This window comes from Mus pahari, chromosome 15 (assembly GCF_900095145.1).
Source record: "Mus pahari chromosome 15, PAHARI_EIJ_v1.1, whole genome shotgun sequence".
Taxonomy (NCBI): Eukaryota; Metazoa; Chordata; class Mammalia; order Rodentia; family Muridae; genus Mus; species Mus pahari.
The window spans coordinates 19,072,685-19,089,100 of NC_034604.1; the positions used below are offsets into that span (position 1 = coordinate 19,072,685).

At 38.3% G+C, this 16,416-nt stretch overlaps 1 protein-coding gene across 13 annotated transcripts in view; it reads left to right on the forward strand.

Moving 5' to 3' along the window:
* Nucleotides 1-16,416, forward strand: part of Dtna (dystrobrevin alpha) — a 389,557-nt gene that overhangs the window by 149,380 nt on the left and 223,761 nt on the right. For all 13 annotated transcript variants that reach the window (XM_029547199.1, XM_029547193.1, XM_029547192.1 and 10 more), the window contains one exon: nt 13,621-13,747. The gene's annotated coding sequence lies outside the window, so the exon portion shown is untranslated. The remainder of the gene's footprint in view (nt 1-13,620; nt 13,748-16,416) is intronic.

Below are 16,416 nucleotides of genomic sequence, written 5' to 3' on the forward strand. Positions count from 1 at the left end.
CTCTAGCTCCTCCATTGGGGGCCCTGTGTTCCATCCAATAGCTGACTGTGAGCATCCACTTCTGTGTTTGCCAGACACTGGCATAGCCTCACAAGAGGCTGCTATATCAGGGTCCCTTCAGTAGAATCTTGCTGGCATGTGCATTAGTATCTGGGTTTGGTAGCTGATGATGGGATGGGTTCCCGGATGGGATAGTCTCTGGATAGTCCATCCTTTCATCTTAGCTCTAAATTTTGTCTCTGTACCTATATCCTTTCATGGGCATTTTGTCCCTTATTCTAAGGAGGAATGAAGTATCCACACCATCTTTCATACAAACTGAAAGAATGTTGGATTATGAAAGCTAACCTCAAATAGCACCATACTCTGAATCTGCAAACCAACTTCAGAACTTATATCAATATAGCATGATCTATTTTCACTTTGGTACGGGGAGAGATGAGCAGCACGCAGGTTTAACTGAGATCATTCCAGTCTCTGGGGCTACTTTACCCCTCCCAAGATCCCCCAGCCTGAATATATACAGGCTCTACTTCAGCCAATGTACTTAAAGGCATAGATAAATAACTAGTGTTATATATAATTTATATTATAATTATGTTTTTTATATATATTATATATATATATATGTGTGTGTGTGTGTGTGTGTGTGTGTGTGTATAATTTAAAAGCTATTGCTGGCAAAGGAAAACTCTTAACAAGCAGACTGAATATTTGTTCATTCTTCTGTCAAGTTATTTATGTATTTATACTTCATAACTAGAAGTTTTATATCTTTTGTTATATAGATTTAGATACTTTTCTACAAATATACAGATTAAATAATTCATTTTCTGCCAGTTACCATTAATAGCAAATTATTTTTCTGGAAGTTGTGTTTTCCTAGTATATTGTTAACTGAAGAACTTGATGTATATAGGAAATATCAAAGATGAGTATTTACAAGCAGTGTACTAGGTTGGGGAGGTAGAGACAGGAAGATCTCTGGGGCATGCTGACAAACCAGCTTAGCTTGCTCTTCAAATCACAGGCCAAACAAAGTCAGAATCAAAAGTAAACAAAGGTGAGTGGCACCTAAGGAATGACCTCAAGGTTGTCCTTTCACCCCTACATAAATGTGTACCATGTGCATGTGCATTGTGCTGGCTGGTTTTGTACGTCAGCTTGACACAAGTTAGAATCATCAGAAAGGAAGGAGCCTCGGTTGAGAAAATGCCTACATGAGATGCAGCCTATTGTGAGTGGTGCCATCCCTGAGCTGGCAGCTTGAGCAAGCCATGGGAGTGTGCAAGGAAGCAGCATCCTTCCATGGCCTGCATATCAACCACTGCCTACAGATTCCAGCCCTGCTTGGGTTCCTGTCCTGACTTCCTGCAATGCTGAACTATAAACTAGAAGTGTAAATCAAATAAACCTTTTCCTCTCCAACTTGCTTTTTGGTCATGGTGTTTCATCACAGCAATAGAAGCTCTAAGACATGCACCTACTACACATATGGGTCAATATACATATAACACACATGTATATACACAAACATACTGACAAACTTTTATTTTATTGTAGTGTGAAGGAAATCTTACAACCTTGCCATTACAGAGGTTGACCTTGACAAAAATACTCATTTACACAAAGAAATCAGTAGCTTCATTTTGTCATTATTCTTAAACTTGTCAACTCTTTTTACATTTTGAGTTGAACAAATTAGGTGGTTTTGTATGTACACACATATGTTTGTTTATACTTACAGGCATGTGAGTGTTACTCACACATGTGAGTCAGCTTGCTGAAGAATCGAATATCTGATTTGTTCACGGAAATAAATCTTCCAATTAGAATTCTGCCATTAGAAAATTCTTGCAGTTTTTAAGTCCCTTTTGTGCAGACACCCTTTCTTGTTTCTTTTATTTCATGACATATTTCAGTCATGAAATTTACTCACATATTTTACTGCTCCAAATAGTGTTACTAAAGTCGGCACCGTCACAGATTGGCAGCCTTGCCAAGGTGTTGTCCACCATTTGCTGAGATGATTCATCATGGTTGAGCCAGCAATGGTGGGGGCAGCTTGGATTTTTGTCTTCTGCTCATACTGGTGCTAGGAATCACACTGCAAGAAGAGAGGGGCTCTTCTTATTTAAATAGTTAAGAATCGTACTGTGTCCTCCCCCCTTTTCAGAAGATAGGGAGAGGGAAAGAAAGCAAAAGCTATGGGAGGGGGACTGGGAGGAGAGGGGGCAGATATTGGGTTGTAAAGTGAATAAATAAATTAATAAAAAGGAACTATAACTCAAAGAAGAAGAAGAAGAAGAAGAAGAAGAAGAAGAAGAAGAAGAAGAAGAAGAAGAAGAAGAAGAAGAAGAAGAAGAAGAAGAAGAAGAAGANAGAAGAAGAAGAAGAAGAAGAAGAAGAAGAAGAAGAAGAAGAAGAAGAAGAAGAAGAAGAAGAAGAAGAAGAAGAAGAAGAAGAAGAAGAAGAACCGTACTGTGCTTCCTCTTGCTTTGAAAGCATTAGGTGCTACAAGGCTAGAGATGAGCTGCTGATCACCGCTACCCGCTTCCTGAATATCTAGCTCAGGACCCAAGGATGCTCACTTCCTGCTCTCATGGAAGTCATCCCAGGCTTGTCATAACACAAAGGGAGGAGAAGGCCTTTAGTAGTGTGGCTTCTGTTTGTTTCCTTCAAAGGAGCTTTATTAGCAGTCTATGAAGTCTTAGAGTATATAGGAATTTTATATGCAGTACTTTTCTTGGTTCTGAATCTAGAATAAAGCAAACAAAATTCACTAGTTGTTAAAAAAATCTATTTTTAAAAAGTACTATAATGCAGTTATCTTTAAATGTAGTGAAATAAAGCCAAGTATATTCTGCATAATCTTTCCATATTTTCATTCTTTCCTCAATATTATTTTAATCCCAGCCACTGGAATCAGATATTTAAAGGCATTATTGTACAAACACTGTATGCTCGTCATAGCTTCATTGAACCTTTGCATATTTTCCAGATTTGAGCACATTTTTAGTACGAAGAAATTATTTGTCAAGAATTTAGAACTAAATCAATCATGGTGATAGACAACTGACATCCTAGAATGAGAGAAGCTATTACAGGAGGACCACAAGTTCTAGATCAGCCTGGGCTACATAAGAAATTTCAGGCAAACGTGTACTACATGCAACCAGTCTTTAAATTTTTTTTACTTAGAAAACCTTGAAAAAAATACAATGTATTATAAATCAGTAAATTTCCTTTCAGTGTCAGAACAGGAAGGGCCCCAAATGATCTGCATGAAAGTGAGCAAGTATTGTCTACTTTAATACTTTATGTAAATGTTTGTATTATACTACTGTGATGTTTTAATAAGGAAGAAAATTTGACAAGGCTTTGAAGTATTAGCCAATTACATTTTTTAGAAAAATATTTTCTTAACTTCAATCGAGTGTAGTAACTTTGACATGTCACTGTCTGGAGGGGGAGACATGACCATGGCAAAGTGATGAGCTGTTCTTCAGAAGTCTCCCCAGGGACCATCAGGGTCTCGGAATCTAAGGGACACGATAATGCTATTTAAATGTGACAGTGTGGAGAAGACAGTATGTGGAGCTGAATGGACACCATGTAGAATCCCTTCCTTTCTCCCAGCTACTGCAGGAGCCATGCTCTCTGAAATTGATTTATAGTTTTTAATACAGTGACTATATCCATGAACAGCTCTCCACCAAAAATGAAACTTCTGCCTGGCTATTTACCTTTTGACCATGATCATAATAATTAAAATCAAAAGTTCATATTAAAATGAATGAAAGAAATTTAAGGATAGGAGGTAGATGACTTTAGAGCCCCAAATTGAGTTCTTTTCTTCTTTAGGATTTCCAAGTCTTCAAGGTAAGTGTTGAAGAACATGAAAGAAACAAGTGAGGTAGCTCCAGACCAAACTAAAACAAGAAAACTTAGGGCACATACCACGGGACAGGAGCTGGACTGGCGTGGGAAGGCAGCAGGGTGGTGGTGGGGATGTCTGGACTGTGAACTGAGTAGCAGCGACACAGGCTATTCAAAACAGCACAGTCAAGCAAACCTAGAACTGTGACTTCTCACTGATTGTAGCCAAATCAGGTTCAGACTTTACTTTTATGAAACTTCCTCTTAGGACCTCTATCTAGCTCAGTGTGTATGATGCCTAATTACCATAAGCAAACCTTTCTCAGGAGCACCCGACCTAAATCAGACCTGGAACGTTTAGCACCAAGCCATTTCCACAAAGCTCACTGCGTCCTTTTCTAAGTGTAGGAAGGCGATAAACAGGTCTTGGCGTCTTAACAGCAGCCTTGGCTTCTCAGTGAAGTGTCTGGAATTAAGTGAGCTGTGGGGCATGCTCCTTTGTGCTGGGACCTACAGCTGTCTATTGGCAAGTCAAGGTGGCTGCCAGCACTGGGTCGGCTGAGATGCCTGGAGTCTCCGAGTTAGCACAGTAAGTGGAACGCTGAGGTCTGTTAATATGTCAGTGTCCACTATTACCTTCAATTTTAATTTAATTTATTATTTTTGAGAGAGAGCGAGAGAAGGGAAGAGAGACAGTGTGTGTGCTATATGGCATGCATGTGAGTTTCAAAAGACAATTTTCTGGGGTTAGCTCTTTCCTTCCACCATTAGTTCCAGAGATTGACAGTAGGCCACCAGGCTTAGGTGACAGCATGTGCACCTACTGAGCCATCTCACTGACACTCAGGGCTCACTGTTATGGTTGTTCTTCTTAACCTATCCCACATTCATGCTGAATGTGTACGAGTGTGTGTAGATGTGGATGTGTGTATATGAGTGTGTATGTGTGTATGAGTGTGATTGTGTGTGGAAATGTGTGTATATGAGTATGTATGTGTGTGAATGTATGTGTGAGTGTGTGTATGAGTATGTATATGAGTGTTTATGTGTGAGTGTGTATGTGTATGCATATTCACAAACACCATATTAGAGAAGGTAATATCTAATACCTTCTAAAGCAACACTGCTGAAGATAAAATGAGATCGATATATGCAATCCTAAGACTTACTAGATGCTACATCTTAAATAAGTAAAGCAAAGTAAGTGAAATTAATTTAAATAATATACTTTATCTGGCACAACATGTCAAATATCACTTTTAACATATACAGGATACACAAAGCTACCAATGAAAGTCGTTCTTGTTCAGGACTGTGTGAGTGAAAATGGATATAGATTTTACACTGAGGGCATATCTCAGTTCAAACTGTCCAACTTTCAGCTAGCCCAGAGCTATGTGGGTTCAACTGCCCAGATCACGGCTGGCTCTTACCACAGAGATGCCTCGTGTGAATTGCTACTTTCTGACATTTTAGCTCTTCAACTGTATATGTTTCATTTTACGGAAGAAAACCATGTGTGTAACTATTTTAATGCAGACTGTAAGTCACACAAATGCTCACACATATAAAAATGTGCAAACAAAATTCAAATGTAGCTCTTGGTGACCTGTATATTTCCTTCTAAATTGACCTGGAAAATAAGATGGAGTATTTCCTTCTCCTGATGCTTTCTGAAAGCATGCATGCGTTCTCCCATGTCTTAAGTGGTTGGTGTCGTCAGAGCCGCTGACTTGAGGTTCTGGATGGCTGCCCAAGGTAATCATTTGACAAAATGCCAGTAATGGCCACCTACCACATCTGAAAAGCTGAACTCGTAACAATATCCACATGCTCTTGTTGTTTCTGCTAACATACTCTCAACCCAAAAACTGTTTTCAAAATGAAAGGATAACCAAGTATTTTTGACTTGTTAGATTATCTTTTAGTGCCAATGAGGGCAGAACATCAAAGAAATGAATATACAATGGGAAGCATCCTTGAATGTTGACATTTGAGATACAGGCATGTAATACTTGGAGACAGTAATCTAAGATGACAAAGTTATCTGAATGAGCAGGGCTAAAGGTCCCTGCATTACTATATTACTGAACTAATTTAAGTTCAATTTAATTTTTGAAACCTGAGAAATTTATCTCATTTCTACCACACTAAAAATATTTTTGCTGAAATGAAACTTTGTGACAAAGAATCTAAGATCCTTTCCATTATTTAGTAAGTGCTAAGATACCATTTAATACTTAAAACAGGGATCAAGTTAACAGATACCGCTCTAGTTGGTGGGTAAGTTGATCGTTGGCACTGAGTTCATTGGCTTACATAAAACTCGGTATACACTTTCCAGCTGGTATGAGGTACTGCTGGCCCTGCAATCCAGCTCAGCACATGCTCTTAGAATCTTCTCTGTCTGATGGCAATATTTCATGGAAGATATTTCTGATGAGTTAGTCCTTGGCCTTAGGGAAAAAAGTGGCTGGGGTTCATTGTGATCTACCTACATCATTATAGTGTCAGCCTCTGATCATTTCTGCTCCCTAAACCTGGTACAACACACAACAGGTCCATGATAGAAAACTAAGAAAGACATTAAAATGCAGTATTTTGTGTGCATTACTAGCTTTAACTTCCAAGAAATATTTCCCATGATTGACTATACAAGGATTTGTAAACTCAACAAGCAAGGGGCAAAGTGTCAAGTTTATATTCAGCACAGTTGGAGACAATTGTATCTTCATGGTTCTAGAACTCTCAGAGGAAATGTCAAACAAAAATTTGAGTCTGGGTCAGATAAATCAATCCCAACAGCTGATGTCCATATCTACTCTTCATCTAATTATAAAGCTGATAACCACCTCATTGCCTCTTCATCTCAATAAATGGTAGTATAAACATTAGCAATCACAGCTAACATTTACCACGTGATCGCTTTTCATCTTGGGAAACAATCCAGTGAAGAAAGCCTGGTTTAGAGATGCAGTAGTGGGAAAATGTTGGTTGGGGTGATAGGTCACTGTTCAAAATGAATAGCGATTAAATCAAGGAGACAGTCACCAATGAGTGGCTCTGTCCTACCTCAGAGTGCCCACTCAGCCACCCACATATATACCTTCCTGCTAAAGCAATGTTTTTTTCCAAGGGAAGACTCCAAGAGTCATTCATGGTTGCTTGACACTGGAACTATTTTAATAATAAGCCAATCTAGTTTTCCTTCAGTACTATGTGGATGTTGTCTCAATGACATGAGAGTATTAGTGAATAAAAGTCTTGGAACCATGTTAAGGTGTCATAGTCTCTATGGATAGTCACTATATTCTTCACTACAGTGACTATAAAGAGGGAAAAGGTAAGCAACAGCAAAGATGATGTCTTGTTAAATCTTGCAGCTTTAATGCCTAGCTTTTGATCGTTGAGAAGAAATGCAAAGGGGGCACGAAATACTTTCAGATATGTTAAGATTATCTTTGTATTCAAGTATAATTGCTGTGGCATGAGTCGTGCCAGCCACTTCTTGCACAGAAAACATGCTTACTTGAAAGACTAATTGGCTGACTAACTTTGATTATTCAAATATGGAAATCTGACAAATTATTGAAAATAATTGAAGTAAGTTCAATACTTCAGGGAAAAAAATTCTGCCAATGGTGACATTCAAACCTTCCGTGGATTTTAGAAGTTTGGGGGAAAGCTCACATCGGCTGCTATGAGATTGACAGCTTCCCAATTCTGGAAATTCTTTTCTAATGAAAGGGATGATGATATTAACAAAAACAATTTTTATTGTTGAAAATGAACTGTATCAGCATTTAGAATGTTTGTAGTGCTGAGAGAGCCAATATTTTCCAAGAGGAAAATGCATGATCTTATATAATCTTACACAGGCTAAAAATCTATACAAACCATGTCACCCACCATAGATTTTGTATAATGAATGAGTCACTCAGTTTTTTTCACTGCTCTTAGATTGCATACTATGACTAACTCAAGAAACAATCTGTTGTTGAGTTTCTATGCCTGTTATATCAAAGTCAATGAATGGTGCTCAACCCAGAGTCACACAGCCAGCCAGAATTAAACTCAGAGGAAGTCATGAATAATAGAAAGTGATTTGTAGCAAAGAAGGAGGGTCTGGCAGGGGTCGGAGGGAGATGGGGTAGTAGCCAGAATCTTATATGCACATGCATGAAACTGTGAAAGAACAAAGTTTATTCATAAAGGAAACATGCTTCAGTCTTAGTTTAAAAGGATGTGAATGTTTTTGGGGGGATTACTTTCCTTGTGGCTATAATCAAATACCGGACAAGAAGCAATTTAAATAGAGAAGAGCTTATTGTAGCTCACAGCTTGAGGGATTATTCTACCATAGCAGGGAAGATGACAGTAAGAGTGGGAAGCCTACTTGTAACCTTGCTTCCTCAACATAAGAAATGTCCTAAGCCTCCATCAGCCCTGATGTTTAAGACAGTCCAATAACCTCTCACTATATTTTTCTGAATTTTTTTCTTATCATTGCACTATATGGAAAATAATGACTCTTTTATAAATGAATTTCTAGATAAATATTTTTGATTTCTACATTGTAATGTAGAATAATGCATTGATAGCTATAGCAACCATTTTCTGAAGTTCTTTTGGTCTTCAAGAACAAAATGTTTGAGAATCCTTGGTATTAATTGCCTTAATTCCAGAGTAGCAAAGCAGTTTGGTGACATAAATAAACGGGAAATTCTTCTCTTCCTTCTTTAAAAGGAATGATTTCCTCTGATTCACATGAAAATTATAGACCAAATCCTTATTTTCCATCAGGCGAGAGACTGGAGCACATGGTACACATAAGGCCACCAGTCCAGGCAGAAGTATACCCCAGAAGGGCATGGGCTAAGATAACCCAAGAATCCATGCTTTTTTCATTCTGTGACTTCCACCAAAAAGTACTTCCTTGTGTAAAAAAAATACCTACCCATATTCTGCATAAAAATACAATTCTCTTCATGAATCCAGATATGAATTGCAAAGAACAACCTGCGAAACTGGTTTTCAAGCCACAAAAATTACATCAAATAAGTGTTCCACTTATGCACCCACATTAGTTTATGACTTTGTAGCAGAGTTTGGTGCAGATCATGAAGAATGAGGTTCACAGCTACATGGACTCCCATGTGTTCAGCACAAGCTTAACTCAGAGTATTTTCAGGCAGCATCCTTGTCGGCATGCAAGCATTCATTTTTCTCTTCTATCCTTCTTAGATGCCTCCACTGTAAATGATAAAATACTTTGTAAAATAATTTTTACTTTAAAATTTGAGTTATGTTTTCATAACCAACTTTGTCTTTTTCTCTCCCTCCCTCCCTCCCTTCCCTTCACCCCTTCCTCCCTTTCTTCCTTCTTTCTTCCTTGGTTTCTAATTGTTTTGACAGTTGCACAATAATAAAATCAGAACATAGGTTACGCTAGGTCAAATTGTAGCACTAATCTCTTAGAAGTATGTTGTGAACTTCTCTGTCAAATGAACAGACATGAACTCTGAGCAAGATTTGAAGGTCATCTTTTACCAGGAGATTTCAATAGAATCCGTGTTGCGCCTGTATGTGGCTAATTAAAAAAAAAAAAAAAAGTCTTCTGAAAAATTAATTAGACTAATCTTTGACATACTGGTTCTTAATGTTCACAATCCAACTTCATTTTCTTTGGATCAATTTGAGGAGTAGCGAGAGGCAAGAGGCAAAGGCTGAGTTGGATAATGTTTTTCCTATTCAAGATAAAGTGTATTAATCTTTTCTCTTGGCTGGGAATTAATTTCAGCATGGGGGGGGGTGTTTCAAGACCTAATGAGTTCCTCACTATGGGCAGCTTTTGCTGGCACACAGCGCTAGTTTCACATTGCCCTTCGTAAAAGATTTTTAATCTTAAGAAAATTTAAGATACATAAATCTGATACTTAGTGAGAAAACGAGACTTTCATTAGTTTAATGCTTGTGCTTCGTGCTTTCCTTAAAAGCACATGAGAGGCTAGAGAGACAACTCAGCAGTTATGATAACTTGCTCTGCAATCATGAGGACCAGAGCTCAGATCTCAACACCTGCATAACAAGCCGGGCTTCCCTGTAAATGAAAGGAGGACCATTGGGGCTTGCTGGCTTCCAGCCTGAAGGACGAGTCCCAGAAGGGTAAGAAGAAAGTAATAAAGGATTCTTTCTTCTAGCTTCCTCCCCATCAAATTGGTACATGGACCACTCCCATACAGCACCTATACATAACTCAGACACATACGAATAAACAGATAGATAAACATCTGTTTTAAAGAATACAAAATGGAGTAATCAGTGTTTTCATAATTTGGGGGGAAAGGCCCCGATTTTTTCTGATGTGTTGATGTTTTGGCATACATAAGATTTGAACTCTAGAAATTGCTACAGCGAAAGACGCACTACTATCAAGGTTAAATGCGGGCCTTCTGCCCTGCTTTCAGGCGGATTTAAAGTTGCTGATGACCTCACTGATGTGTTTGGTCATGTAGCCACTGCTTCTACAAGCCTAGTGTGCATGAGCCATCGTTCTGTGCATCCCAGCTATTGCGGTGAACAAATTCCCTATCTTTGTCAGGCATACCCTTACTGTGAAGAGAAAAATGAATAAATAGTGCATCAGTCAGAGGAGATACTACACAGGAAAACATTCATAAGTAAAGAGCAAGAGAGTATGATTTCAGGTAGGAGGCTCAATAGGACATGGACATGAATAATGTGGTTCCATCTCATGTTTGCCTATGTACTCTTAAGGTAGAGGGGAGCACTTGTTCCAATCATGTGTAATATGTGTAATGTGTATAATGAATTCTCATTTCTTACCAAATTCACCACTGCAAAAGACAATGAAATCTCTGATTTGATTAATATCTTTTTTGTGTTGTGTTCCTTTAAATGGTCCATTCAAACTGCACATGCTAGTATTTGAGCTAATTCCTTTAGTAAACAAAAATGTGCCTCTTTCAGCTTTTTTTTTTTTTTTAACACCATGTTCCTAAAATAGGCCATCAAAAGTTAACAAAGTGTTTCTCTTGTGGCAAGCTGAGGTAAGATACTGAATTCTTCTCCAACCTGAACCCTGGCTAGAAGTTTCCCAGGAAGCTAAGTAAAAGAGATAGTGCTCATTTTATTTTATGCACACATGAGAGTGCCTGAGTGAATGACTGAATGTGTGTGCACCACACGTGTGCAGGTGCCAGGGAAGTCAGAAGAGGGTATAGGGTCCCATGGAACTTGAGTTATAGAGGGTATAAACTGCTAGATGTGGATGCTGGAACCCAAATTCAGTGCCTCTATATGACCAGTAAATGCTCTCAACTTCTGAACCATCTCTCCAGCCCGAGATGATATTTTTATTTGATGTTAACTTCTACTCACACAAGAAATTCTGAGTTTCTGAGTTAGGTAACCTAGAATTTAAGTTAGCTGACCTATAATTTAAATAAAAATATAAAGAGAGAAAGTTATCATTTTCTGTTTCCACCTACTGTTCTTGTGGGAATGTTGCTTTTCAGTATCCTGTAGGCTGTAGCAGACCAAAGAATAGGATTGATGACTGTAATTCACAGTGACTTGGGAGGCAGCCGCTTTCAGGTTCAAGAGTGAAGAGAATTGTCTGCATTCCGTTCTGCACATGCTGGGTGTGCCACAGAGACCAAAAGTCAGTAATACAAGAGATGGATGTACCTGTACATTAGACACTGGTATTTAATCACTGTCCATGAGATGCAGGCAGAAGCAGGGCCACTTCTTGGTGGAAGAAGAATGGAAGACAATAAAGCTATCTTAGAATCAGTATATCATCCAAAGGAGAATGTTTATTAAAGCTGTGAATCTCAGTCAAGGTAAGCCACCTGTGAGATAATTTAACACAGTGACTCCGTCAGTACTGTCTGGTCTCCCCTGAGTCTGTTGCAATCAGAGGTGACCAGGGACCAAAGCAAAGACAAGCATGCAAAGTACTCAGCCCAGGAGTAACAGGGAGAAACAGAACCCCAAGAAGTCATTAGTGGCTTTTCATCTTCAATTAAAGCTATGCATAAACTCGTGCATCTGTGTGGAATATGTGATCATGTATGTATGTATGTATGTATGTATGTATGTATGTATGTATGTATATGTATATGTATATGTATATGTATATGTATATGTATATGTATATGTATATGTATATGTATATGTATATGTATATGTATGTATGCATGAATTGTACAGAAAATACAAGAGTGTGTTCTAAGTGTCTATTTATTTCCTCATTCCATTGTTTTCAGCAGTACTTTTAATAAGGTCAGAGATAATATTTTCCCATGTAGTTAATTTCCAAATACATGAAAATTATTGGTGTATCAGAATACTAATTTTTCAAAACATAATTATGGCATGTACTTTAAGAAAACAAAAAAATAGCAAAGTAGTTCAACTATAATGACACATTTAATTCCAATAATGCCAGAGTGTAGGTTCCTGGAATGTGCTACAGGGCAGTGATGGTGCAGGGATTAAGACAACAAGGGTTAATTGCCCTACAAGGAATTATCTTCTACCAGTAAATCTTAAGAACCAATAAGCAAGGCTGAGAATTCAAATTAGAGGAAAGAAAAATTATGGTTAGACAGTTTTCAATGTGGATTCAAAATCAAAAGGCATCTGAAGTCAGACCAGAAAGTGCAAATCCCTGTGGTGGGCATTTTAGATAACCTAGGTGAAGGAAGTTGAAAAGGAAAGTAAAGGATTGATTGGCACTGGGGTGGAGGGCTCCCAGCATCCTCTAGGATCCTTGTTTCCCTCTCCTCCCCTCCCCTTCCCTCCCCTCCTCTTTGCATCCCTACTCTCTTAGACACCTTAGTCTGTGGCTCTCTTCACTCACTTGCTTTGTCTCAGTACATGGATCACAAAGCTTTAGGTTTCTGCTACTACAATCATTGGGCACCTAGAATAATATTGTCAGCCATGGGAAGGGATGCCGAAGATGAAGAAGAGAGGAATGTTGGGAAAGAGATTTTGATGAAGATACACATAGTGTTGCTGGGTCACTCCCAGGGAAGGCTCCAGGGACTTTAAACATTGGATACCCATTTCTCTTAACTCTGTAAATTCTCTCAGCAAGAAAAATCTTTGAAAAACATTAATGTTTCAGAAACACAAACTATTTACTACTTATATGTGATTATTCTATATTACAATAACCATATGGATTATTAAGTAACTTCAGGCTCCCTTTGCTATCATCAGCTTCTGTGGTATATCTATTTAAAACTGCTGGAGTTTACTCTCTCAGAGAACATGTTATTCTGAGACATCTGACCTCGCCGTAATTTCCTTGGCTTTAGTTGAAATTATGATGGTGCAATATTCTAGAAAATTGCCTATTCAGAAAACAGAAGAATTCATGTTCTCTCATTTCTCATTCTTAATCAACTGAAAATAAAGGGCTATATTAAGAACTCGTGGTCGTTGCTAACCAGCTGCTTCATCCTGGATGGTGACTTCATGCCTGCAGGCCTGGCCGTCTTCCTCTGTCAACCATCTTCTAGAAGAAAAGTTCATTTGTCTCAGGGTAAATGTAAGCTGAGCTTCTGAATAGTGTATTCCAAGCTGCTGGTAGTCTAGGAGGGTTTGTAAGGGGCTGTATACTCTAGAACTTCCGCCCAGGCCTCTGTTTCTGTAACAAGAATGTTAATGTGAAGGGCTCAATACAGGTGTGTTTTTTCATTACAGATAAATAGGATTTACAAGCCCCTGGAAGCACGTGAGAAGTCTTCAAATGCCACAGTCAACTGCTATTTCAAAGAAAACAAAATAGATGGTTCTGGAAAGTCCATGCTGTTTCTTCATTGAATTTTAGGTGAGTGCTTAAGACAAAGATATTAATCTAATCTTCCAAAATGTGCTTTTCCTCTTTGCATAAGAACAAGGTTAAAGAGTATCAATAGATTTCATTCAGTTATACATTCAGGGAGTTTCCTATTGAAGGTTTTATTTCCTCACTTTTGCTTTCTTTCTATTAATAGATGCTATCTGACTGAATTTATGCAGGAGATGGCTTATGTTGGGAACAAAAACCAACAATACTTTATTCTATTCTAAAAGCTATCTAAAACTTTTTTAAAGATTTATTTATTATATGTAAGTGCACTGTAGCTGTCTTCAGACACCCCAGAAGAGGGCATCAGATCTCATTACCGATGGTTGTGAGCCACCGTGTGGTTGCTAGGATTTGAACTCAGGACCTTTGGAAGAGCAGTCAGTGCTCTTAACTGCTGAGACATCTCTCCAGCCCTAAAACTTTTAGAAATATGTTTAATATCAGAGTACTAAATCAGGATGAGAACAGGTAACCAGATCATAATGACACAAACCAAAAGGAAAGTGGATGGTGTTAGATTGGCTTCCTAGCAAGTCACTGTGTGAGGGAAGTAATTCCAGAAGCTTCCTGTTGGGCGACTTTATAACATCTAAATTAGAAGTATGAAACAATTAAGGTCAGGTACACTAAATCTTACAGTGCTACATGCAATGAAATACACACACACACACACACACACACACACACACACACACACACACCAAAAGTTTGTTTTGCCTAACTATAAAATAAATAAACAAATCACTTTTGGATTGTCAAATGTAATTACCCTTCAAGCCTACAAAAGAGAATGATAGCAAGTAAGTTGTATTGAGTTTCCCTTAAATGTGCTGTTGTTACTCTTTGTCAGAAAAGAGTAGAATCAAAAACTTGAGTGGTGGTCATATTGAGAATTCCCACTTCATCCTAAGACCAGCTTTCAAAGTAGTATTATTTGCTTTATTCTCTCCTTTAAAGAATGGCCATGTCCAGAACATGAGAATAGAGTTGTGTTCAGTTCTTAGCTAAACAAGGCAACTGACAGAACAGCTGCCATTGTCCAGGTCTAATCCAATAGGCACCCAAGCTTCCTTCCCACATTAAAAGTTATGCAAGTGAAAACTGTTGAATCAGTTTAAAATAGTAAAAATGTAAGTTAAATTATGACATGTCTGAAAACTTCAGTTAAAATTCAGATTTAGACTCATCATCCACTCCATGTAAATGAGATAAAAGATCGAAATCGTGTGTGCTTTAAAATGACTGCTTTTATACCCCAAAGATACCCTTGGTTATTTTGATTAATTTCAAAATGAGAACAAGAAATTCTCTCATAGTCTTAAGTGTGTATAAATTTTCTTTACAGAGATTAATTATAGAACTAAAAATAATAATTTTCTTTATTTTCAAGGGACTTGTTTGCTATAATTCCCAAGAGCTAAACTGAGTACATTTCAAAAATCTTAGTAAACCAATTTGCCTCATGAAGCCATTATTCTAGAAAAGAAAGTGACAATGAGAAACTGTGTTTCTGGGCTCTTTATTCTGCTGTATGTTTGTCCATGTTTGTCTTTATCTGCAGGGCCATTACTGTTTTTTTCCAGTGCTATCTACAATGGAGACTGATGCCCCATGGGCCATATTTTATTCAACATTGCCTCCACCTTCCCCAAGTGTCTTTTAACCCTGACACTCAGTGACTCTTCCTTTGTCTCTAAGAAGTCTGAATGTCAGCGTCTATGGCTTCTTACTTCTACTTTGTACCTTGAAGTTGCCTCACAGTCCCCAGCTATGGTAGTGTGAATGAGAATGTTGCCTAGTTGATGAGACTGGCTGGGAAGGATTAGAAAGTGTGGCCTTGATGGAGGAGGTGTGTCACTGTCACATGAGACAAGCCAGAAAGTTTCAAGGCCCCACATTGTCCCAGTTGCTCTCTTGGCTTCTTGGTTGTCTCAACATGTAAGTTCTCAGCTGTTGCCCCAGCTAAATGTCTGCCTGCCTGCTGTCATGTTTCCTACGATGGTCATAGACTCTAATCTTCTGGAAAAATGAGATCCAAAATTCGTGCTTTCTTTTATAAATTGCCTTGGTTGTGATATCTCTGCACAACATTAGAAAATAACTAAAACCAGCTTAGTTTCCCAAATCGTCCCTCTTTTCTGTACTGTTTCACAGGATTATATTCTCTTTAATTTTATTTCTATTTTTACTTGAAATTACTTTATTTTCTTTTTTTCCAATTTTATATTAGATATTTTCTTCATTTACATTTCAAATGCTATATCAAGAGTCCCCTATACCCTCCCACCCACCCTGCTCCCCTAACCACCCACTCCCACTTCTTGGCTCTTGTGTTCCACTCTATTGGGACATATGAAGTTTGCAAGACCAATGGGCCTCTCTTCCAAATGATGGCCAAATAGGCCCTCTTCTACTACATATGCAGCTAGAGACACGAGCTATTGGGATACTGGTTAGTTCATATTGTTGTTCCACCTATAGGGCTGCAAAACCCTTCAGCTCCTTGGGTACTTTCTCTAGCTGCTCCATTGGGGGTGCTGTGATCCATCCAATAAATGACTGTGAGCATCCACTTCTGTGTTTGCCAGGCACTGGCATAGCCTCACAAGAGGCCACTATATCAGGGTCCCTTCAGCAGAATCTTGCTG